At 39.8% G+C, this 26,383-nt stretch overlaps 1 protein-coding gene across 2 annotated transcripts in view; it reads right to left on the bottom strand.

Moving 5' to 3' along the window:
* Nucleotides 1–26,383, bottom strand: part of DISP1 (dispatched RND transporter family member 1) — an 89,482-nt gene that overhangs the window by 43,841 nt on the left and 19,258 nt on the right. Inside the window, exon 1 of one of the 2 annotated variants that reach the window (XM_048298652.1) lies at nucleotides 14,060–14,153. The exons of the other annotated variant lie outside the window; for it this stretch is intronic. The gene's annotated coding sequence lies outside the window, so the exon portion shown is untranslated. Of the gene's footprint in view, nucleotides 1–14,059; nucleotides 14,154–26,383 lie in introns of those variants that run through there. 2 annotated transcript variants of the gene reach the window in all.

The raw sequence follows: 26,383 nt of genomic DNA, 5'->3' as shown, positions 1-26,383 counted from the left end.
CTGTAGAAATTCTGGTGAATTGCTAATGAACTGGGGAGAATAAGGGAATATGGAATAAAAGAGCCAATTAGAGGTTAAAATGACAAAATGAGTTCTGCACGTGGCACATATACTCTCCACATATTTTATTACAGCCACATAGAATTTTTATTACAATTCCTATCCACCTACAGAATTTCCTGGCTGGTGTTTTCTTTTTTCTTGGATGCAAAAGTCTCTGTTGCCTTTTAGATGCCATAGCACAGTACTTACAGTAGGCAATTTACCAAATGCCTTTTAAAATAAACAATGTAGCAGGAAAAATATGGTAGGAACCAACCACTCATTTACTACTTTTCATACTAAAGTGTATTTTTGTGCAACACTTGAGGTAATACTAAGATAGCAGCACCTACTTTAATTATTCAGAGGCACACAGAGCACAGACCAGGAGCTTCCAGCTTCTAGCAGCACATGGGACATGCCAGCACCGTATTGAGGAAGTTAATTGGGCTGAGTCAGCTTGATCCATCAGAGATTACAAGGTCTAGACTGCCACTGATCCTCACACCTGACAACCTGCAGAGAGATCTAAGAGCCTACACAGTGTTCCCAAGTGTTTTTGGCTCCAGAAATATGAGGCAAAGACACAAAGTGACTTACCTGAGACTGCAGCCACGCAAACGTGAGCTGTCTGCTCCTAAGCATAAACTGAACCTGAAAAGAGAATGGCTGTGTCCATAAGGAAATGGACTTTGAAACTCTCAAAACTGGCATTTGGAAGCCTCTGAATACTGCAGTTAATTCACAACCTGTGTTACCCATCCAGAGATGAAAGAAAATATTGCAAAATATAAAAACAAAAGCACCCAGCAATGAAAATATGGCACTTCAGTCTGTAGGTTTATTTATCTGAGATACAGGATGAAGAAAAGGAAGTGACTGAAATTCAAGGTATTAAAATCTCTATCCTCTTACACTGTTATTCTTCTATACATTTTTTTCTCCCCCTTGAAGTATAGAAGACTGACCTTCTTATAAATATAGGTTGCAATATAAGCAAAACTGATTCAGTATCATCATATATCTATGGCAGAAGCCTTAAGCAGAGTCCTCCACTTACAGACTGCTGCCTCCACAAAGATGAAATACTGTCTGATCAACAGAGGACGTGAAGTAAATTGAGTATCCTCCTCCAGCTTCCACTCATCCAGACTTTATCACAAAATCTTTCATAATTGATAACCTGGAGAAAGGCTGAGAATTAAGTGAGTTTACAGGCTGAAAAATCTTTTAAGCCTTGCAAAGCAGTCTTTCTCCAGCACTAGTGACAGGGGAGAAGTTAAGACATACTCTCTACTCATGCTCTATTCATTGTGGTTGTTTTTTGGGCTTTGGATTTTTTGTTTTGGTTGTTTGGGTTTAAGATATGCAAAGGACATCTGGCTTGGATTTGGAAAATTTAAACTCCACACACTACATTCAATAAACCAGATACCAATGCATTCTTTTTAATATGCTGGAAACTGGACATTTAAGGCCACATTGGCTTAAAAAACATTGAAAGTCAAAGCACAGAAATTAATTTCTGGGGGCAAAGAGGGTCTTTCATTGTCCATGAAGTGCCTAGAACAATGTCCTCTCAGTCCCAAGTGTAATGAAAGAGTCAGTTCAGTATGAATCTGCAAACAAATACAGCCTGATTCTAAACTATTTCCTTTATTGATTTTTTGTCCTTCATTGATTTTTTTAAAAAGCTCTCAAATTATGATAATGACATTTTACAGCCGTGCCTCCTCCCCCAACTGAAACAAGACACGAGCAGCATTTCTCTAACTTTTTTTCATTGAGATCCTGAGATTTTAAATCACATCATGTGAAGACTGAGTTTTATGACATATAAGACTGTCTTGTTTTATCTACTCACAGAGCAGAAATACTAACATAAATTTAATGACATTTTTTGGTGCAGATCTAACAGACATAAACCTTTTATTTCCCATGTTTTCAAACCACACGTACTCTGAATTGAAATGCATATCTGAGGCTCCGCAGTAACTCAAGTCCCACATCACACAAAAGCCCTGAAAAGCTATTAAGTTTTAAAATTCCCCACACTGGATGAAATTATTTACATTACTAAAATAAAACTGAAAGTTGTGTCTTAATCATGAAAAACAGAAGAAAGCATTAGATTTAATACTCTGCAAAAAAGCTTTAATATGGAAAATTTATTAGGCAGTTTTATTAGCATCTCAAATAGTTTTCAGATACTAATATGAAGAACACTTGTTAAAAAACCAAATAAATCTGGAAGCAGAATTGCATATCTATACTATTGATTTATCTACAGCTTACAATGTTTTGAAGGAATTTTTAATAGCTTGTCTTCAGCTGTAAAACTTTCATTCTCTAAACAGAGTGCTCCAATAATAAGTTACATTAAAATGCAGCTGCATAAACATGTTTACACACAGTTATATTTTCTCATTCACATTCCTTTCTCACAGGTGTACCTTTTCCACTATGAAGTAACTGAACTTAAGTGTATCTTATATAAGTGCACACATGTATAATGTCACTTGTAAAATAGTCCAGACTGACCAGGGGGAAAAACTAACAGAATGCTTTATCTGAACATAAAATAAACAAGTGACATAAAAAGCAGTAATTCTACCACTTGTACAACACCAGCACTTAAATTACAACCACCAGCCTGATGGCAGTGAAAGCCACTATTGCAGTGTAACTTTTTTATTCTGACGACAGGAAAAATGTATTTTACTAGTACTGTTTTAATAACCACCACATTAACTTATCTATAATCAAAGAAATAACAAAGAACTGCATTTCTCCCATCATTTGGAGAAATTCATATAGCAACAGTCCAGAAACCACAAATACCACTATTTCCATTTCAGTCAGGGAAGCAAAGGAAAAGTCACTTTTTTCAGATTCATATTCTTAGTTCAGGAAACAGCAAAGTCTTGCAACGTATGGGATTCTTTCAGAAGATATCAATTATTTTTAAGATAGGGACCACTGTTTTGAACTTAATTTAGGGAAACTAAAATTGTAACTACTGCATTTATTGCAACTGCATAAGTATTGCCATATAATGCTTATGCAATATAATGCTTATGCAATATAAACAGCTGTGTGCAAAATAAACTTTTATGTTTCAGATATCAGAAAACTATTCATTTTGCTGTTCATTTCATTCACTTACACATCTAAGTAGAAGGTTCTTGCTCTTCTTTTAAGAGCAAACTAGGTAACAATGGTAATTCTGAAACATTTCTACCTACTGCACATTCAACTTCCAACCTAGCCTCGCTCCCTTGGCTTAGTAAAACTAACAGGAGAAGAAATCCCTACCAGCCTCTTGGTTGTTAATTTTTTTTTAGAAGATTTTCAAAACTAACTGCCTAAACTTTCAAACAAATACATGAAAGAGCTCCCCGTCCTTTTGTGCTCAACCAACATCACACCTTCACCTTTCTTCATTAGGAAAGTGGAACAAGCACCAGAGCTGATCTTTTTCTTTTTTTTTTTCCCCCCCAGAAACAAAGAAAGATCTAAGTGTTTGGAGTAAACAAGCATTGCTAGAGCCCATAGAGGATCTTTTATTTGAAGTGAGCTTTACTGACACACTGAACGAAGGCCTGACAGACAAGGCAAGAGAAAATGGTATTTGAGCACAACCTCAGTGTTTGCTCACCAGGCTGCTTGCCTGCCACAGGCTTACCCAAACACAGCCCCTGAAATGCGAAGTCAATCTTTTCTGGCTGTCTCTTAGCAAACACATGTGAGCCTGGGAATTCCTCATACACTCAGATAAATCAAGAACCAGACCGTTCAGAGCCCCAGTCTCCATGGCTTTAGAAGGAGATGTCAGATTTCTCTGGGAGCCTCTGATTTCACACTACTTTAACTAAAATACAGTTATTGCCCATCATATGCAAGCCACATAATTTCCAAAACTGTTCACCAAGCTTGACACATTTCTGTTTCACTTGCTACTCCATGGGCAAAACCTTGAGACAAGTCTAAACTATGAAACACCTACATAACATTCCCCTATGTTGCTTTTTTTAATGCTATCTCTATTCCTTTTGTATCATGCCCAGCGGTATTGAGGCATGTCTTCTCAAAAAACTGATCTGGCGTTTTCTACTGTGCACAGGTTCCCTGGAGCCACACAGTTGTGACTGTACAGTACAAAACTTGTGCTGTCAGTTCAAAACTGCAATGGTATACCTTCCTGATCAATGCTCAAATCAAGAAATCCTTTAGAAAAGGACAAGGTACACAAACATTGCATTACAGCTGTAATACAAACCCAGACAAATTCCTTCCCTGCATAAGGTCCATTTAACAAATCAGATTTTTATGTAGAAAATGACCCAGTATTGACCAAAACATCTAAGGTGATGTACTTCAGTGCTCTTCAAACCCAAGGGTACCTCTTGAGATTTACATTCAATAAATACAGTTGGATACCTACTTAAAGATGAAATTCAAGAACAGACTTTGACTAGACTACATATTCTGTGATGCATGTAAAAATTCAGTTGGACAATATTGCTTTTACCATTTTATCCAATTACAATACAGGCTACACATGCTCAGTTTCTAGGAGATTCATTGGAATAGGATTTGGTTCTCTAGTTACATGAACTCTAGTATCAGATTAACTCCCTTCGCACAAGAATTAAGGAATCTTAAGAGGATCAGCTGCTGAAATGTATTTAGGAGTACAGTATCTTTCCATACCCAGGATTTGAGGATCAGGACTCTGAAGCAGCAAGACTGATACCAGTCTGCAAAGGAAACCAAGCTATGGGAATTGAGAGAACACTAGTCACTTTTGGTCCTTAAAGACTACAACTGTGGAGTTGGTTTTTGTTTTTTTTTTTTAATATCCTGATGAAGAGGAGTGCCTGGTATATGCCAGCAGTACCACAGCTGTACAAAGTCAACACCAGCAAAGCACCTCTATATCAGACATGGAGACAAGGAAGCAGCAGCTGTGGAAGACTCCTGGCAGCCTCAGGCAGCAGCAGCTGCACACCCCTTCCAAGGCTCCAAGGAAAGTTTGGTCCCTTTGCAATTCCCTCCCTTCCTGCTCCCTTAATTGGGCCATGTACCTGTTCCAGGGCATGGGCACTGGTAATTTTAATGAACCTGAGAAATCTGTTTACTACCAAGCCTTTGAACCTTTATAGCAAGTGTTCAGATATTAAAACCTCAACATTCTATTTATAATTTTAAATCTTATTTCACAGAACAGCCTTGTTTAGTCTACAGATTTAACAGTCACTGGCAGATATCATTTTAAAGAGCAATGCATGCAAAAGATACTGACCTTTCCAGCAAGAACTCACAGTCCAGCTATTAAAAAAATAAGACCAGCCACAGTAAAGGTTGCTCCATTTGTCAGACGATATTAATCTTTGCCTATGCCCTTTCCAAAACAACTTAAGTATAAATCTACCAGCAAAAAAATCTTTCCCAAAGAGTTTCCTTTAGAAACAAAGCCAAAAATAATCTAACCTTGAGGGAACCATCCCAATGAATTTTGCATGACTTGTTCTTCATACTTGTATGACACATCCATGTTTTTCCTCACAGTGAACAAAAAACAGTGTCATATGGATCTGGTCACAGTACTCAAAGGCACACAAAGTTATTGCTAGGCATTAGAAGAGACTTTAATATCAGCCAGTGTTCTTTCCACCTTTCCAGTACAGCTGAGTGTGAGCAGGACCAACACTCTGTGCACAGTAAGTGACCCCAAGCTCCTTGGTTACTGGCACATTATAAACTAGGGGTGAGAGCAAGCTGCTCACATGTATCAAGGAGAAGGGGGCTGGGAAGAAAGGAGAGAAAGGAACCTGGAATGCTTGGCCCAGGGTCCGAGGACAAAGAATTTCAGAGCTAGGCGGCAATTTTAAGAGGCAAGTGCCTATCACGCAAACATGTGCTCATCATGCTCACCCACACACTTCCTCTTCAGAGATTAGTTTTAATCCCAAAAAATTTTCTAAATGCAACTCCCCACATATTTGCACGAGCTTGTTTGCTGGCATAAGGATGGTGGCTACAGCAGGCAAGGATAACCAGATGGGGGAGATGCATTTCTCCCAGTGGCATTGACCACTTAGGTTCACTTAGGAGAACATGTGCATATAATGTGTATATCAGAGTACAAACTGCAAAAGCAATAGGCTTTACAAGACTAAAGAGAAACTTAGAAAAAATGCTTAAGAAAAAGTATGCAGTACACAGAATATAACTAAAAGGCAGAAATGCAAATCACAGGGATAATAAGCATGATGCACAATCTCTGGCTCTAAGTTTTCTGTAAAACAAGTTATTGCTGAACTAGTTTTGAATTCTCACAAAATAACAAAGCAGAAACAAAGGGCTGTGTTCAAAATGCTTACAAACTGAAATTCCAGTTCCCTACATACAGGACTTTCTTTCATTAGGACAAGATGGAAAACAAGTCAGCGATTAGCATTCTAATTCAACACTAAAACATAGTAGGGTACAATTGGTAAAGGCACTGATGGGCATTTTCCCAGGTTTCTTGTTGAATGACTGCACTTTTTCTTTCAGAAAAAACAAGTCAACAGTTCAACAACATCATTATCTGCTATGACTTTCTTCACAAGTGCTGCATTACTGAGCTACTTGCATGGCTACTGTAAACACTGAGCAGGAGCATCAAGGCTCTTCAGATAATCAGTCAGAGCACGACTGAGAAAAGAACAGTCACACTTCTTGTGCACAGAACACACCCAAAAGACTCCAGCCATCAGGAGCTAGTTTGCAGGTAAACATGTGAGTGACAGCAGACAAAGCTGTATTCCATTAAAATGGCAGGGGTGAAACCTTCAGAGGGACATAATTCAAGGAAAACTGTGCTGTGCATTACTGGATTCTGCACAGTTCTTCACAAAAGCCTCATGACTTCAGAAATAAAAGAACAGGTTTTGTTAAATTTCCTATGCCCACTCCTCATATTTAAAGGTGGAAAGAAATATTTCCCTCAAGGAAGGGGGGCCCAGTTCATAATTTCTGGATTAAACCCATTACTATTAGCTGCAGAATGAAATTATTAGTGACAGGTTCACTGAATTACCTCTTTACAGAGGTCACTGGAGCTTCCTAGAAACCTAAAACTGCCACTGTAAATTTAGTTAATAACAATTAAGTTTTTGAAACCACCTAAATTAGAGGTAAACATAATAAAGAACCTGCTTTAATACCCTAATTTAGTCATGCACTGTAGTACAATACATTTTCATTTTTTCACTTTGAAGTTATAGACTAAGAAATACAAGAGTTTTGGCATGCACCACTATTACATCAACATTTTATATCCACAGATGTGGATGTAGAATTTCTATTGATTTTAAACATGTTCATTTCTCTTTGAACTATAATACAAATCAAGAATGATTTTTCTGGCAAGTACACAAAACACAGCTTGATTAGCACATTTAAAATAAGATTATACAGAGGCTTAAAATAGGATTAAACAACAGCTTTCACCACGTAAAATTCTGTTATGAAATGTATCGATTTTGCAGTATTGAGAATCTGAAAAAAAAAGAAACCACATGTACAAAAGTCTTACTTTCATTCTATGCTTAGTACTGCCATTTTGAAGTTTTGCCCAATTATTGATGAAGGACCTTAGACAGAAACTGTTCAACCCACCACTTTACAGGCTACACTTAGTTCTGCTTAATCTTCCAAGACAGTTAATAAACTCTGTGCACTGTTTCATGTAAAGTACATACAGATCCTCAAAGTCCAGCCTGTATTTCCCCTTCCAAGGAAGTGACCTCACCACCAGATTATAAAGTCCTGTTTCTCTTACTGGTGCTCTCCGTCGCTCTGGTCCTGTAAATTTTGCATTCCTGGTAGTACAAAGGACGCCCTTCATCCCAATCCAGTAAACAGCTGAGTAGTTAAGAGTCTGCTACTTGGTGAGAAACCTCAGCCTCAAATCCTTCAGCTGGATTTCAGCATTAAGTCCAAGTCTTCCCTTTTTTAGGGTTATCGCTACAGCTGCCCAGCAATTACATCCAAGCTTTGCAGGGCATGTGGAGACACTGGTGGGATGCTGCTGCAGTGGCACTCGGACACTGGGGCCTTGGCAGGAGCAGCACTGGGCACAGCTCTGCTGCCCAGCACACCAGTTTGCCCAGCTGCTGGGACCACAGGGGGACTGGATGTTACATTTGCTTACACCAAACTCTCCACCCCTCCCACATACAATGAGAGCCTTCATCCCTGCCTTCCCTCCCAACTTCTGATCTACTTTGTCACAGGTTGCTTCAAGAACTCCAAGAAGTAATGCCATTCCACCCTAGCCAAATCCATTTTGAAATGCCTATTTTTACACAGTGCAAAAATAAACACCTTGAATTCTGATGATTCATTAGGAACTGACAGGTAAAGTGGTGCTATAACTGAATTACTGGGGAAGAAATAGAACACCCCATGAAATGGTCATGGTAAATCTTACACTAAAATGAGGGTCACCTGTCACAACTGAGCCACATTCATTAGTATTGAACAGGAACCTAATAGAGTTCCCATAGTCTCACAAGCCTTAAATAAATTTTAAATGTGCTCTGTTATGATTTATTTTACCAGTGCAACACTATTGTGTAAAGATCACAGAATCCCACTGACCCTGGTCATGAGTTCCCTGGAACTATTACCAAAATTCCACAGTTGCCAGAGACCCTGAATCTGAAGTAGACTGATACTAATTTGCAATTAAGAGACTAACCTACCACAGAGTGCAGGTTTCTTGGTCTAAATTCAGTTCCTTTTGTAATTTCTTTTTTTCTGCTTACTACTGTAAGAGGTTTTGTTTTAATAACTAATATATCTCATGCAACAACTAGATATACCCATAACAGATAATGGGGCAAAAGGCTGGAAAAAGAGCTTGATTAACCAGCTGTAAGACTCAGTATCACCTTTTGCATAGGACACATCTGATTCTGAACAAGGAAGGCAAACATGCTCTGTGCTGTGCTAGCCTCTGTATCTTTGTGGTAGAGAGTAAAACCATATTATTCAACTTCCTCCTGGCACTGGGTGTCTAAATTGAAAAAATGACCACACTCTCCAGGTGTCTAGGTTGATCAAATGACCTCACTGAAATAAGAATTTCTTTGAATTGTTCCAATTCAAAATTTGCAGAATACTCTCAGTATTCAGCATTTGCAGAGTACTCTCAGCAAGATTAAGCCAAGAAAGGACTGACACTTAAGTGTTTCTCATCCTGCAAAAGAAACTTAGAGGTAACAAATATTAATTTATGTAGGTAACCAAAATGCTGAGAAATTTGCAAGGAAAACTGAGGCATTGAAGTCTTGGAGTGGTCTAAACTATCTCCAAATATTATTTAATATTTGGATTCTAGCTCCTCTTGCAGTGCAACTTCTGCTAGCTTTCAAGACATCAGATGATCTAAAATTCAACAAACTCTGTCAGGGGCTGTGCTGAATTATCGACCATCTGGAAACTGTAAAAATAAAAGTTATATGAAGGGACACAAAAAATACTATTAAAATAATACAGTGGTGACGGTAAAGCTTGACAACTTTCCAACAGAACTAACTGGAAACCTGCCTTTTCTGAAGACTCATACAACTTAGAGCAAGCTGACTGAGAGCTAAGAGCCCTGAGGCATCAGATAAGGCTACCCAAGCAGTCTCCTACCTGTGGAGATTAAACTCTATTTCTTTCTACAATGAAATGCAGAATTTTTTTGATTTAGCTTTTAAATGAGATAAAAAATAGAAATCTAATTTCAAAACACTGAAGTTCCTTCCAAAAGTATAGTTCTCTTTATCCAGCCAATTCCATGTAGTCTCCTTCTGAAAAACATAGCACTGCTCAAAATTAAGTCAAAGGATTATTTGGAGTTGTCTTGCATAAACACAAGCCAAGTATCAGCTTAAGTTACTATAATGGTCTTTATGTAGGCTCATAAGTCACACGGCAAATTCTGGCAGAAACAGACTTCAGTCTTTAGACACGTTCAGATATTTGAACATAGTGCCAAAAATCTCCCAAAGATAAGTGAAACACACCAGGAAAACTGGTTTTAATATCCGAAGAGTTACTCAAGCTCAACTGAATTTCTCAAGATAAAGAATACATTTTTCTTGCTATGCAGAAGACAGATGAATCCTTCTGCTCAATATCGAACAGCTGTTGAAACAACAGATGCTGAAAATTCTCTAAGAGAGTCTACAAAAAATCTTTTATGGAGCAAATTACTTTGCAACCTTAACACCAGAGTTCCTATAATGAAATCAATTTCTATGCCATGGTCTTAATTTCAGTTTACTTCATATAGTCATTCAACCTACAGCCTCTAAGCTTTATATTCAGTAAGTTCTCATACCAGCAGTTGTGTTCCATAAAGAGCCTGGTTCCCTTAACAGTGCTGGTATTTGCTTAGTGAAATATTAGTTCCTGCAACCTGTCAGAAAGGAACTGAACAACAACACACTCTGGTCTGACCAAAGAAAAAGTAAAAAAGCCTAAACAAGAACAAAAAGGACACATTTTCAAAACTGGGTGTTTTACTCTATATAGAACAGTTCTGCTTATTCCACACTCCAAAGTTGAAAATTTTAACGTTTCACCAATTTACCAAAAAGGTTTTATTTTTTCACCCAAGGTTTAAGCCAAATGTGTCTCCACACTGGATCCCAAACTTTAATTTCCTTCTACTTCTGCTATTGTTATGCCAGCACTTCTAAATATTTACCCTTCCCAGATTCCTAAAATGGAAGAAGCCGGGGCTCTTTTGTAGTGCAGATGATTTGCACAGACCCCAAGCAGTGGAGAAATTCTCACGCTTTCACGGGAGGGAACTGGATTTAGGGGACACTTTGCTCCTGACAGGGTAAAGTAATCTTTAATAAATTTAAATTGAAAGGTCTTTCTAACACAGAGGGATTATGTATATCTTCCTTATGTACAACGATAAACATTAAAGGTATTAGGAGACATTCCTTAGAGAACTGCAGATTTACATTTTTCATGAAGTGTAGATGTGATTAAACTGCATCTAAAGCTGGAAATGTTTAGCACTAAGTAACTGAAAAATTACTTTTCTGTATATGTCACTTCAATTTATCTTCTGAAAAATTGAACTGTCACAGACAAGGATTCAGTAAAAGCTTAATCAAAAACGTGAAGGCAATACTAACAAAATGCAAGCATAAACAACGTGAAAAAGAAAACTGCATTTTTATCTCTACTGAATCTTTTGGAGTCTCCACAGGGGCAACTTAGTTCTTGGTATCAAAGAGGGAAGTCAGCTTGGTCTTTGCTGGCATCACATATTCAGCAAAGGGACCTACAAGAGAAATGCTCCATACACTGTTTATTTATTAAATCAACCCCATAGTCTAAAAAGTCATGCTACAGTAAATCTAAAGGAGATGTAAACATGTAAGATACTATGGAGTCATCTGAGACAAAAGCAGATTTCCTATTTTTGTAAGCACACACTGACTTACATCGTCCTACTTAACAGAAATCTGTTGCTAAGGGTAGACAGAAAGCTATTTAAAACTTGCTAAAGCCATTGATTGTGTCATTTTAGCTGAAGCTGTGAGTAAAAGTATCAATATATTATTCTTTATTTTGAAGTTGTCAAATTATGCACTCTAACTAAAGAAAATCCTTCCAGAAAAATCTTTGTGAGCACTGAGCCTCTTTTGTCATCAAAGTAAACATTTCTTTGTGTATCTATTCCATCTGATAGTTGGATTTTTTTTCCCCCTTATGGATGCTGAAAACTTGAGGGATAAGAATCTAAATGAGATCATGGTTCCCATATATTACCAAATTCCTTAAGAATCCATACAAATGCTTAGTAATCAACAGAGGAATATAAAGAAACTTAAAAGTGTTTTTCTGCACCGTGGGGAGCTGCAGTTTCTCAGGATCGAACTCAGAACACACAGGCATATCCAAAAGGAGGAAAGAGAACAGAGGCTGTCTCAATCTGCTTTTCAGTTTAAGGCAGTAAAATAACCAAGTCATAATTTTTAAAAAACCAGGACAAAAATACTTCAAAGGAATGGCTGTTAGTACCAAACCCATTTCACACAGTTCCACCAGTCTATCAAAAGCAATCTCTCCTTATCCTCTTGGTACTGCACCATTGCTCCTCACTTTACATGGACCTTTGCTTCTTTCTCATCTCCTGCTTCTGTTTTTATCTCCTCTCATCCTGAACTTTTCTAATTACAAAGTCTTCTAAATCAACAGAACCAGAAACTTGGGAGAATAATTTCTAGAAGCAGCAGTCTAGATAGGGAAGGGGAAATCTGTCTCTGTCCTGCAGATTTCTCCCTGTGTAGAATACCTGTCTGCACAACCACCACTTATCATTGCAAGAAGTTTAGATGTGCAGGACAGTTTGACCATGTAACCAAGGAGCTGCTGTGGGCACACAGGTTCTACAGACTCCATTAACCAGTTTCACCTTTTAATCATTGCAGTGACCTGCACTGCACTTGCACCTCACGCAACACTCAAGTGCCAGTCACCATAATGCTCATTCATGAGGTGTTCCTTGAGTTCTCCAATTTAGTGTAAGATTATTTCCAAGCTATTTAACCCTTAAAGGAAAGAGCTGGAAAACACAATCCAAAATTTTGTTCATGAGACTAGTGAGAAACTGTAACATTCAAAGTCTTCATTAAAATGACTTTGATTTTACAGACTGACTTCAAGAAAATACTTGAGAAAACCCTAACTTAATTGGTAACTTACAATACAATTACATTTCACCAATTTCAGATTAAGACAGGTGACTACTTTAAACTCTCGAAAGACCACTGAACAAGCAATAGCTACTTATCACAGAAGCCCCTATCTTTAGAAAATATTGAAAATCAGTGCTGGAAATATAAATCATTAAAATAGAACTTTAGAAAATAACAGTGGATATTGACAAATTGTAGGCACTTATTTTTCTTAACTTTTTTTTTATAGGTATAACAGTTGCTTTACAAGTCATAAGAAAAAAAAAAAAAAAAAGAACAATTCTTTACCTCTACAATTTAAAACTCATAGATGAACAGTGAAGGTTTGGTGCATCAAGTAACACAGCTGCTGGCTTCAAAACTAGCGATTATGAGAAAAAATTTAAAAGCTGAAAACTTTAACTTAAAAGATATGCTTTCCCCAAATCTGAATTAAAAGCAGAGAGATAAGACAACTAGCTAAACTGGAAAACTGTAATAGCATCAAAGTTACATGGATATGCAGCAAAGAAATACATTGCTAACTCTGACTAGCAAGGTAAGATTCCTACCTTCAGCTGGAAACAAGTTTTAAAGAGCAGTCAAGGTGAATTTGCATAGTGAGGAACAGTGTTAAAATGGGAAATGTTTAGAGAGGGAGTTAGCAGTTCTGTATATATTATAAACAACATCCAGACAACAGGTCACAGATACAATCCTTTCAAAATAGTTAGTGTCTGCTGTTCTCAGGAATCTTGCCCTCTCCAGTGCAGAGTGGATTATGTTACTCTGGAGAGCAAAGGCAAAAGGGAACAGGAAGAGAAAAGGCACCTGGAAAGAAGTAGCCCAGTTTTAGGTGGGATGATAACACTCTGAAAGCTGCTGCATAAGGAGAAAAGCATTTTGAAATAGCTCTTTGTGTCACTCTCCAACAGAAGATTTTAATGATAATGAAAATAAGGGAAACTGGAAAAAAATCCAACCACAAGCTACATAAAAAAGAGAACATGTTCACAAGAAGAAATGCAAATACTTATTGCCCTTTCCTCCAATCATCAATGCAGAACATGACATTCTATGTCTGTATGTCCTACAATTGAAATTGCTATCGATACTCCTCACTAAAAGCAAGAAAGATGTCACCTTCTGGGTCTGGATTAGTTACCTTGAACACAAGTGAGCTGACAACTGTAACAGCACCTTCTCAATACAGCAGAATTAAAATCATGAACTCCCCAGAGCCTGCAAAAAGCAACCCCATCCTTCCTTACCCAGCCACGGGTGTGACTCTTGAGAAGCAGCTGACTGCACACAGAACGAAGTCTCTACTGGAAACCAGGCTCGTGTGTTACATTTGATGTACTTCAGGCAAGTGAAAAACTTCATTAGAACATTCCAAACAGGTTTCCAGGAACAGCAGCACACTGAATTAGGGGCTAAAGGAAGAGGAGTTGTCAGTTTTAAGTGCACCAGAAAGAAAAACAGGAACACACTTCCTGGGGCTTTTAAAATTACACTTCAAGAGCTATTGTTACTAATAGCTGCTCTGAGCTGTAAAAACTGCAACCTTGGAGGGCAAAAGTCAAAGAAACCCTACTGGTTTTCCCCGGATTACTCACAGAATTAATAAGATCATTTGGAAGGCAGCCTTGAGGTTATCAGAAATCTCCCGTCACATGCCCACAGCAAACTTTTCCAGCATTTCTGCTTACAACTCTTTAATGAACTGCAGCACTGAAGCAGAAATCCTCTTGCCTGCTAGCAGGTCGTGCTGGAATGCAATTTGGCTACCTATGTGTTTTGTGTTTCCAACAGCAAAGTTACAAAAAAAGAAAAAGAAACAGATAAGTCTTTAGCAGTTTTCCACCACATGATTCTGAAACAGCTTTTAAAAGTGTATTTAGCACTGAAAAAATAAATGTCACAACTTCTGTATCAATATTATTACTGACAACATAAGCAAACTCTCTTAATTTTTCAGTACATAATCGAAGACAACATTGCTTTAAAGTACCATAGGAATTGTTCCTTTTTAAAATATTCTTTAAAACAAGAGCACTGGAACAGGGTGCTCAGCGAGGTGACGGAGTCTCCCTCTCTGGAGACACTCAAAACCCACCTGGACCCAGTCCTGTGTCACCTGTTCCAGGTGACCCTGCCTTGGCAGGGGGGTTGGACTGGGTGATCTCCAGAGACCCCTCCCAACCCTAATGAATTTGTGATTCTGTAATAGGTCTCAGGCAGGTAGAAACAATCTGAACAATGACAGTTCATAGTGGAATTGAGGACTGCTGTTTTGATACACAGAAAACCCTAAACATCAATGGAACTAAATGGTGGATATGATTCAAACAGATTCTTGTCAAGGAAGGAATGGTAGGATTTCAGCTACAGGCACATCTTCACTACACCATGTTTAGGTACTTGGAGGATTTTGGCCCAAGCCACTATTTGTGTACAAGTATCTCATATTCTGAGCACCTGGTTCAATGAAGTACCCCACAAAACAGACACTAAGATGGATATCAAAAATACAGCTTGCCAGCCAGAAGCTCAGACATTCACTGTGAATTTGTGACTGGAGGTCAGCAGGAGAACAACCCAAACTAGTATGCCCACTACAGGACAGCCTTTCGATATGGCCACAGGAATAAGCAGAAGCAGGTAGAGATCAGACAAATAAAAATGACAATATTCATGGCAAAGCAGGATTTCAACTTGTTCTTAATGTGATGGGCTTGGTCAAAGATCTGGCATTGCTGCAAGTGTGCATCTGAAGTGTTAAACACCTGAAAATCCTTTTTTTGGCCTTTTGGACAAACTTTCTGAGAAGAAAATTAAAGGACTTGAAGAGGGTGAATCAGTCTGGGAGCCAGAGAAACATTACAGAAGAGCAGAGACTGCATGTGTATCATCAGGTTGGAACCCAAGGGAAAAATAAAATCCCAAAACTTACTTCCCTCCTTAAAAGTCAAAAAAGAGGTCAAAATCCCCAAAGCAGCCTGTCACAGGTAAGAAGCTGAGTTAACTTTTTAATCAATTTGAGAGAAACTGGTATTTGTGGAAGGATTTTGCTGGTTCAATCAGTACACTCACTGGAGACTTAAGATAATCAGGCATTGACCGTCACAGCTTCAAACAATGTTTTGCAATATTTGACTTCCCCTCCTACATCCCAGGCAATCCAAAATGGATTCCAAGCAGGCAGAAAAATTAAGGGTCTTTAGCCAGTCACATCTGTTTTACTTGAAGTTACAAGCAGCACAAATCCAACACATCAGGAGGCAGAGGGAACACAGAGATACATCCAAAGACACTGCTCTTAGTTTCCAGAACAGAGAAGTTAAATCAGAATATGGAGTGAGGTTGTGTGTCTCAGCTGCTGTACATGGAAGCTCACTGTCCTGAGAAGGGTTAACATGGAGAACTTATTGACCACTTGAACATGCAAGCTGGACATGTTCTTTTGCACATTAGAAACAGCCTTAATGCCCTGTCTGAGATATTTTAAGTCATAAATCCTACTGCATGACATGCAGTTTTAAGAAATCCCATGAGACTGCTGGTGTCTGCTATCTGGGCACTGCTGATTCACTGTTTGCATCCACGTGCTGCAAAGATTGCTGTCACATGCAATGTTCTGTGTCCGAGTTCAGCATCTTGTTTGTGTTGGCAGGAACTTTTGCCCACTCTTGACAGAAAAAGTGTAAGATGAGGTTTAGAAATTCCTTGATCAGGGCAGATACTCCCCTCTCCTCATACAACCCGTGTCAGGGAGCAGGGAGGAAAGAAGAGAAGACAAGAGAAACAAACCTATTAATAAACACAGAACAGAGAAGCATGGGTACATAAAATTTTGATAAACCAAGTTACCAGTTACCTACACATTTTACTCCAACAAAGATGGAACAAAGGATATCTGTTGCTTCCCCTGTAGTGCTATGTTGCAGTGGGGATCCTGCAACACGCATATATCAAACCAGGAGTCCCGTGGAAAGGAAATATATACGGACAGACAGATTCTTGATAGCTGTTTCAGAGATGTTTATTTCTCCAGCCGCATGGCCGGAGCTCTGCCGAGGAACTGTTCCAGTCACAGGACCAAGGGTCCTTCTGCCCGCGCAGGGAACACAAACCAACCAATGGGAACGAGGCTGAGCAGGGACAGGGAAGCCCCGTGTCTGTGCCCTCAGGGCCCCTCTCCCAGGGCTACACGGCAGGGGAGGGACCCCAACACCTCACCCGTTTTATTTTAATAAAAGGAGAATGAAAACAACTGGATAAACATAACAAGAACAGTTTCAAAACAAAACAAGCCACCCTCCTGAGTCTTTAAATGTCCAAACAGATTCTCTGGAACATCTTAGGGCTGACAGAAGGGAGACAGAATTCTCTGAGCATGCTTTGTGGGGAAACTGAGGCAGGAGAGGGTTTAACTTCTTCCCTCCCCCTTTTCATCCCCCACTCGGCATTGGAAAGGGATTTTTGGGGAAACAATTGGCAAAAGCATGGTTTTGTGAGGGAAACCATGGATGAAAAAACGGATTGGGAGTACATTGGGGGTAATAGGATATAGGGTAAAAGGGAAAGGTGGGATTAGGAAAGGGAAACTGTAGGGGGGGCTTACAATGGAGATACTGTCTAACATGACTACGATTTTTTGCATATATACTGCCTTTTACAGAAACACCATCAGGCCCAGTGACCTGCGATGCTTGTAACCCTTTTCTCCCTAGTACAATATTAAATTCCACCACCTCTCCATCTCCCAAGCTTGGGATGCATTTTTCAGGGTTATTCTTTTTAATAGCAGTTCTATGCACGAATATGTCTTGCTGGTTGTCACACCTTGTTATAAAACCATAATTTTGCTTAACATTATACCATTTTACTATCCCTAAGGTCTTAGTTGCTATGATCTTTTCCTTTTTCCGAGTGGCTGCTGTTTTCTGTCTCGCTGCGTCTTTGCTCTCTCCTTCGGTCGCTCCCGTGTTGGAATTGTCGGAGCTGCTCGTGCCTGCGCGCTCTTCCCGGGGTCGCGTTCGGGGCTGCGCGGGCCGGGCCGGGCCACGCCGCTCAGTTCTCCGTGCGTCGCCTCCTCTGGTCGCAGCTTCGCTGCCGCTGCCGGGCGCTGCACCCACGTCTCGGCCGGGCCCCCGAGCGACGACCCCCCCGCGCCCCGCTCCAGCGCGTGTCTCGGCTGGGCGCGGCTCCGTTCCACCGCCATCGCCGCCAGCCGCCGCCCGCACGCCGCCCCTCTCGGTCGGGCGTTCACGGGGCTCGCTCCACCACGTGCTGCACAGGACCGGGCGGGCACCGCCGGGTCCCGCCGCGCCTCGCTCCGCCACCGACACTGCGGCTCGCGTGGCTCCGCCCACGCGCGGGAACTGCCTCGCTGCTGCTCGCAGAGCGCTCGGCGCACGTGGCCTGGGCCGCACGGTCCCTGCGCCAGGATTCCCTTCGCCAGGACACAGCTGACATTGCTCAACAGTCTCGGTAACTAAATAATATTCACGAAAATATTCTTCCATCGGCATATATTTTGACTCCAATATTAACTGTGTCCAAACGGTTTTCCAAAAGCCCTTGGTAAGAATTAAATCCCAAGAAACATAGAAAAAGTTCTTAAACAACCATGCCAGGAAGTGTTTCAGTTCTTTTTGAGCTTGAATCAAGCTAAAATTTACAAATCGTTGTTCAAGAATCATTTTAAGTTTAAGATAAATGTCCATATGCGGCTCTGAGAGCCAAGAGTCTTCCCACGGTTCCTCCATAGTTTAGATACGGAATAGCAAAGCAAAACCAAGAAGAGGAATCCAAAGTTTCCAGGGTTTACTCACACAAATCAGTCGCTTAGGGATCGGGGATCGTTCTGCTCACAAATCTCCACCATTTGTTGCAGTGGGGATCCTGCAACACGCATATATCAAACCAGGAGTCCCGTGGAAAGGAAATATATATATGGACAGACAGATTCTTGCTAGCTGTTTCAGAGAGATGTTTATTTCTCCAGCCGCATGGCCGGAGCTCTGCCCAGGAACTGTCCCAGTCACAGGACCAAGGGTCCTTCTGCCCGCGCAGGGAACACAAACCAACCAATGGGAACGAGGCTGAGCAGGGGCAGGGAAGCCCCGTGTCTGTGCCCTCAGGGCCCCTCTCCCAGGGCTACACGGCAGGGGAGGGACCCCAACAGTGCTACACCACGAGCTTGGAGAGCTGCATGTCCTGCCTTGGACTCAGTGATTTCCATCCAATCCCAACAGCAGCTCTTGACCTCACTTTTTTATTCATACCATGTTCTCTCTAACAGCAGTGACATGAACCAAATTTGCCACCTGAACAGGTGGGCAACAGCAGCTTGCCTGTCTTGGGCTTTCAGCTACTCAGCTTTTGGCAAGTGCTCAGTACAAACATTCTTCTATTGGGATGATGCTTTCTAAGTTCAAGCAGCACAGTGTCAGCTGGAATGCCCAACAGATGGGACAGATGTACACTGGCTGGTGACAGCCATGGCAGTAGGGGTGCGGCAGACAAGTAAATGGTTGTAAATCACGGAGGTTATGAAAGAAAACCACTGTCTTGGAGAAGTCACTTACAGTGACAAGATGTGAGGATAATTTCCATTACCTGAAAATAACAGTCACATCAAGTTCCTTACCTGTCAATCTTGAAAAAAGAAAAGTAAACTTTTTTTTGTAGACTTTTTTAGTCAGCCATAGTTTTGTCCACAAACAAAGCTTCATCCTGCCATTACACAGGCAGTCCAGCAACTACTAGCCCAACATCTATACAACTCCCTAAAATTTGCCCTGCAGACCCCTCTATCAAAAAGGTTAACAAAGATTTTTTTCCCCTTTCACGCTACTTCACTAGTAACCCCTTCTTTTGGTTTGTCTGACACAATTAAAATGTAATTTCTACATTTTCTGGATGATGACTTCTTGTCAGACCTGTGTTATCTTGGGACTTCTAGACCACGGTGCAATTTTTACACAACAAGATTATAGGAAGTATCATCACAGTCTCCTTCTCTCCACAAAGTAACTGGTATGGATTTATTATTTCATCTACAGTACCTTCAAGCAAAAATTTTCAAGTCTGAAATGACGCAGTGAAAGAAGACATCATCTACACTCCATATTTAAGTTTAGACATTACCAACGACCCAGAACAATTACCAACAAAGTGTCTATTTAAATATTTTAAAAGCTGAGTATTAAAATCAAGGAAAATTTTAAATGCCTTAACCTGAAAACAAAGATTGAGAACTCACACAGATACCAAACATGAAATATATGCATGGGAAATGGTTCAGAAGAGAACTACAAAGCTTAGATATCAGGAGTAGGAAAGGAAGATCCATAACATGCTATTTGATAGCCAGCTTCAGACAGTATCCACTAAAAAAGTTATCGGACAACTTTTTGACTGCTCATGCAAATTGAATGAATGACTTGATTTCAGAACTGACAGTCTCAAAGAGTCAAGAATTTCTAGGCACAGAGTTGCCTGTTTACTGCAGTAAACCACCAAGATGACTCTTTTTTTTTTAATAGAAAAAAATAGTTTCTCTACAGTAAAAAGTTTTATTCAGTAGAAACCTCAGGAGTGATGGGAAGGAACCAGACCTGCTTCACAAATGACCTGACATTATTTCTGCATCCCTCAGAGATTACCGCTGGGGCAGAAGACTCCCAGGGATATTCCAGTCAAGGCCTCTATGATGCAGTTTGTGGTGGGTGTGGAAAGCCACATGAATTAGCAGCCCAAGGAATTGTAAGCATCTTGCTGATCTTGCCTACTACATGAATATAAAGTACCTTACTCAAATCCAAAATGTAAACAAATTTGAGTAATTCAAATAATCAAAAGGTAAATATTTATGTGCAACTGATGGCAGATTTCTAATACTTTTAACACCTGATTTACATCAGGAATATGATCTTGTGTTTATCTATTCTTTATTTGAGGTGGAAAATAAATAGTTGAAAGTATTTGTGCTCATTTAGGAAAATCACATCTCTGCAAAGGATACTTACGAGGAAGATGAGAACAAAGTTTCTCATTATCAGAATACCATGCCACTCCACACTTTCTACATAGTTTTTTCTAAGAAATCCAGTTTTTCTTAGAGTTTGGAAAAAAGTGGAAAAGCATTTGTACCTGGATTGAAAATAAACCGTCTGAACCGATCAGCCTCATGAGGGAATCTCAGTGTAAAATTTTAAGTGGAGCTCTGCTTGGAATTTCAACAAGGTAATTAGGTATAGACCACTTCAAAGTGGGACATGTCTATACTGATCACTGGCACACATAATATTGCAGAAGGGGAGCCAGTACTTCCATCAACATTTGAATAAAACATGGATTTTTTTAAAAATCTGTACTCTACAAGAAACATAAGAACAGACAGAGAATAGCTGAGCAGGTCTGCTTTTCGTGTTTTTCAGCCAACATTACTTATGCCCATATCAAAAGCTTCTTTGGAAGCACCAGAACTTAGCTGTTGGCTCCAAATACCTTAACATAATTAGAATGGTTTTAAACTTCATTTAAGCCATACTTCCTAACCCTTCTGTGCAGACTGCAGGGGACTGCAGATCAGTTTGTCTTCCCTCTTGCTGACCTTAGGCAGCATCACAGCTCAACTTGTCCTGCTGGAACTCACAAGTGTGTGTCCAGTGCCTCTCCTCCACATCACACACTGTACTACCTTTGCTGATACATGATCTGTGCCAACATCTCAGCTTCTTTCTTCTGTCTGCCCATTTTCTACTTTCAAACTCCAAGCTTTTGTGACAATCAAGGGGAAACACTGTACTGGGTCATATATATATTGCCATACACGTACAATTACAATCCATGCCTAAATTGCCTGGAACATGTATTGTTTCTAATAAGCTCTTCCTCTCTGCTCACTGACTCCTTCAGAAGATTTCCAAGTCACAGCTCCTCTTCACAAAAACTAAACTGTCAGTAGATTTCTGTCTGCAAGCACAAGTAAAATAAGTGTTTAATCACAGTATCTGAGAAAAGAACTGGCTGCTGTGCTCCAAGTCGGCTGATGTTGCAAAACAATAGCTAACACAAGTAGTAGGGCAACTATCCACTATTTTAGCAAAAGAAGACTTCCATGTGTTACACAATATCCAGATTTTTTTAGAAGGAAAAGTGAAAATTCACTTGTCTTTATCCTAAAATAGAATTTCTACTTTTCAGTTTGCTGGTTTGGGTTTTTTATAACTAAATCTGCAATTCATACATATCCCAATGCCCAAACATATATTTGCATCAAAAATATATTTTGTAGACTGAGGTGTACAGACTCAATGAACTGAAACGTTGCCTGTGATAACATCAGCCAGCTGCAAATAGATTCTAGGTACACTGTCAGAACTGGGAACACAGGCCAAAAAGCCCTGGCTCTCTTTCTGGAGACCTAGGTAGAAAACAGAATTTCGCTTTTAGCATGGAATACACAAAGAAAAATAATGTACCTGCCTTTTACAACAGAAAGTTATTTGAAGAGATGACGAAACAAGTCATCTCTTCAAATTACCACTATGAGATATGGGGTGTTTTTTTGGAGCTGTTTGTTTTGTTTTAAAATGTAAACATACACACTCTTTTACACTCATATTTTGCTCAATGAGCTTTAGAAAAAATGTGCCATATTCTGTAGCTTTGCAAACTGAGACCACATGTGAGCATTATACACACCACAATAAAAAGGCAAGCTGCCTGTTCAGCTGCACATCTCTTCCTGCATATGGACACAGATGGAAGCAGCTGTTGCCACTAAATAACTCACAGAGCTAAAATGCATTTGAGAAACTCTGCTCCATTCCCCAGGCAGGACCTGCTCCTATGGACTGCAGCAGAACTGGATGGGACAGAAAGTAAATGCAAGTAGCAAGGTGGTTTGTCATTCCCCCCTCATCTCCTGAAATGAGCTCTGAACAGGTACTCATCCAGCTTTGAGAAATGAAAAGACAAATACAAACACCACTTCCTCCTGTAACTGCTAAGCTAAGCAGAAACACAGAAAGTGCATACTTTTATTTTACAGCACAGTACGAACACGAATTATCCTTTTTGTACCAAGCCATTAAAACATGCAATTTGCCCATCAGGTCACCATAAGAGGATGAAAAAAAGTAGTGTCTGCAACATTGGCTTATACTGAAAAAACAAGGAGGTGGAAGGATGAGGTAATGGAAAGAGGGAAAGCCGTTTATCACCCCACTCACTCTCCTCCCAGAGAAGACTCTGAGCACTCAGGAATAGCAGGACTATGTTCGTACTCATGACCTTTCTTTGAAAAAGTGCAGTGCAAAGTCTCAAAAAGTAAAAGTCAGGGAGGAGGCAGAAATCTGACATTCCAGCACTCCCACTCCCAGCTTAAAACTTCAAGGCAGACCGATTGCTATTTCACAGTCTGCTGATTTGCTCTACTTTCCATGAACCAAGAATGCTTAAGAAACTCTAATTTAATCTCTGCTTAATGTCTCAGGTTAATCATGTTAAAATTTTGCTTCTGGAATCTTTAATGTCATCAATGGCAGTAGTGGCCCACTGAAAGTGAACATTCAGTAAGAAAAAGAAAACTAAGAATTTCCTTGCTGGAGGAAAGCGAGCCCAAAGTCTCTTTTCTTGAGGATTTTAGAGACAGGTTAGCTTCATTTGCATGTTTTTAGACAGGCATACACCTTTAGTAGGAGAAATCACATGTAAATCAATACAGAAATAACACAGTTCTCTCCAATACTTATCAAGTTAGCAATGGCACTGAAGCATATGTATTTATGGATTAGAAAAGGCATTCCTGCTTTCTGCAGCTCATGAAATCATTTCTCTTGCAGAAGGCGGTTGTAATACCACACACTGCAGTCTATACAACTGTAGGTGTTCACATTTCTGTGATTGTGATTGAAATAAGGCAATGATTGTGCTGAGTCAATCCACAAGATAAGAACTTTTTAAGCCTCAAAACCAACAAAATATCTGATTCTCCAGAGAAAAGTATGAGTACCACAAAATGAACAACTCTACAGGGAATGCTTTCCCTATTAAGTTATTCGAGCCATAAGTTCATAACTATTCACTATTTTTTTACTGTTTGAATAATGTTTCACATTTGGAGTCCATGACATTTTTAAGTTAAGTTCCAGGTTTGGCAGAGGCCCTATCTCTACATCATCAATTCTGCACCATGTAGCCAAATTGTCTGATCTCCAAACTATGCCTCTCATAACCAAAGAACTGCAATTTCTGCACTTCTACAAAGCAGATAAATTTTCACAAGTAGTTAATGGTGGATGCTGCTTTCCCTGTCATAGAACTACTTTGCAATTAAATGATTAAAACTGTCACAGCTTACATGAACACACAGTATCTCTCTAATCTTTAGGTATTATTATACAGGTGCAGTTCTGCTTGGAAATACAGAAGGTAAATATTTCCAGCCACTGGCCCTTTAGAGATGTTGACTGGGTAATGTGAACACGGAAACAGGAAAGCACACACATGCGAGTTTTATTTGCAAGTTTCACTCCCCATTCTGTCGCCTAAAAACTTTATAAATTTTCAATTTCTATAGAGAATCCATGCCAGGATCTTCACCCAAACCAATTCTTTCATCAAATTAAAAAGGTTCATTCCGAATTTCAAGTAAATATTCTTATAGTCACCTTCAGACTTCATTACTTACCCAAGCAATGAGGCAAACCAAACGAAAAAAACCCCAACAAGTCAACAATTCCATGAATCACACAGAAATTGTTTTGCTTCCACTGACGGGATCAATGTTTAAGTTAAGCACTGATGTCATTTTAGTGGCACACCCTCCCCCACTGCAGGACCTCACCCTCCACAGCCTGTGCCCAGCTTCCATCCCACCCAAGCACATCCATTAGGTCTGTGCTTCTGCAGCAGGGTACTCTTATATTTGCACTATATTTTAAATAATTTAATTCTTCTACCTGCTTTTTAACAGAGTCAAATCAGATATAACAATAATTACAAGCAGAACAATGAAAATAACAAAAAGATTCAGTAAAAAGAATCCTCAATTACATAATTGCCTTTTAAATCTCATACATTCAACTTTGCTGTTTCCAGTTCTTTCAAGACAATAATGGCTCATTTGACCAGTTCTTCTTTAAAAGTCAATTACTGTACTTGCAAAATTTACCTTTAATGCAATGGCCACCCAAGACCTCTTCACCATTGTAATTGATTGATTCCTGAAGTCCTTCTCTCAAAGCAAAGTTCTTGTCAGTACTGCAGCATCTTTCCCTAAGTCTGTGATTTTCTTCTTCTCTATCAGCATCGAGAAGACAATTCCCAATCACAGAATTTCCATCTACCCTCCATCCTAACTCTCCCTAGTAAAACAACAGTCTTGTCATTCTGACTTTCCCAGGTGGTGAGGGGAAAACAAACCCATCCATACCAAAAGACATTGAAGTTACAGAAGTTATTTCCCTTGCAAAGAAAAAGAGTGCAGTGTAGTAAAAGTTATATGGAGAATAACCACACAGAGAAATTAGCCAGAATTGGGAAACACTGTCCTCATAGTCTCAAAGACTTAAGGAGCCTCACACATTCCTGAGCTTGCAATTTATATTCCCAACTTACATTGTTTCCCCCTCAGCTGCCTGCATCTCCTGGGTTTGCACACAGCACCTTCATTTTCTTCCCCACACCTCACGTGCTTTGAGCAAGATTCAGCTGCATGAAGCCACCAGGCATTTGGCATATGGAAATAACAAAGCAGGAGAAAGAGCAAAGCCTTATTACAGACAGATGTTGCTGCTCTTACTGCAGCTCCATGCTCAGGAGTCTCATTAGAAAGAATATTGCTCCCAGTTGCAGCCTAACAGCGGAGAGAAATACAACAGAAGCAAAGCAAGTTGTCTGCTCCTGACAAGGGAACATTCAATAAAAATCTAAATTTGGCACCTTAATGTCTTTGAAATCAATCAGCCCTTAAAATTCCCTGCCACATGATGCTAACCATGGAATACAGCAAAGTTTAGTGCACTGCAAATTTTTATGGTTGTCAGGGACTTTTAGCTGCTCATACTATTAATGCCAACAGAAAGACTGGGCAGAGAGGTAAATATCTGCTGTTTAAGATGTTAAGCTTTTCATGCCTCTGGCTCAAATAACTTCACACTCTCTGAGATAGTAAGATTCCTTATGGTAAGAGTCCACATTCCTTCTAAACCTGCCTTTTCTCCAGCTTAATAATGGTGCAATTTCTTTCTTCCTGCTCATTCTGTTCCTCCACACTTGCAAAAAGCATCATTGCTCCTATGCACACCCAGCACTCTGACAGGCCTTGTACCAATAAGGACTTGGCTTCTTTTTGCCTTCTCACAGCTATTCAGCCCTCTGCCATCTCCATCTCATCTCTCCTCAAGCTACCACAATATTTTTTAAAAGTAGGGAATAAATGAAACAGCAAAAAGGTACTGAATAGCTCTCCCCCTACTAAGGTTTCTAATGCCTTAGGCTAGATCAGACGTTTCTCTTCATGTTAGTACTAGCACCAAGTTAATATTTCCTTTCAGTATCAAGATTATGGTGCT

This window comes from Corvus hawaiiensis, chromosome 3, assembly GCF_020740725.1.
Source record: "Corvus hawaiiensis isolate bCorHaw1 chromosome 3, bCorHaw1.pri.cur, whole genome shotgun sequence".
NCBI lineage: Eukaryota > Metazoa > Chordata > Aves > Passeriformes > Corvidae > Corvus > Corvus hawaiiensis.
The sequence above is the reverse complement of the archived record's forward strand: the minus strand, read 5'-3'. Positions and strand labels throughout refer to the sequence as shown.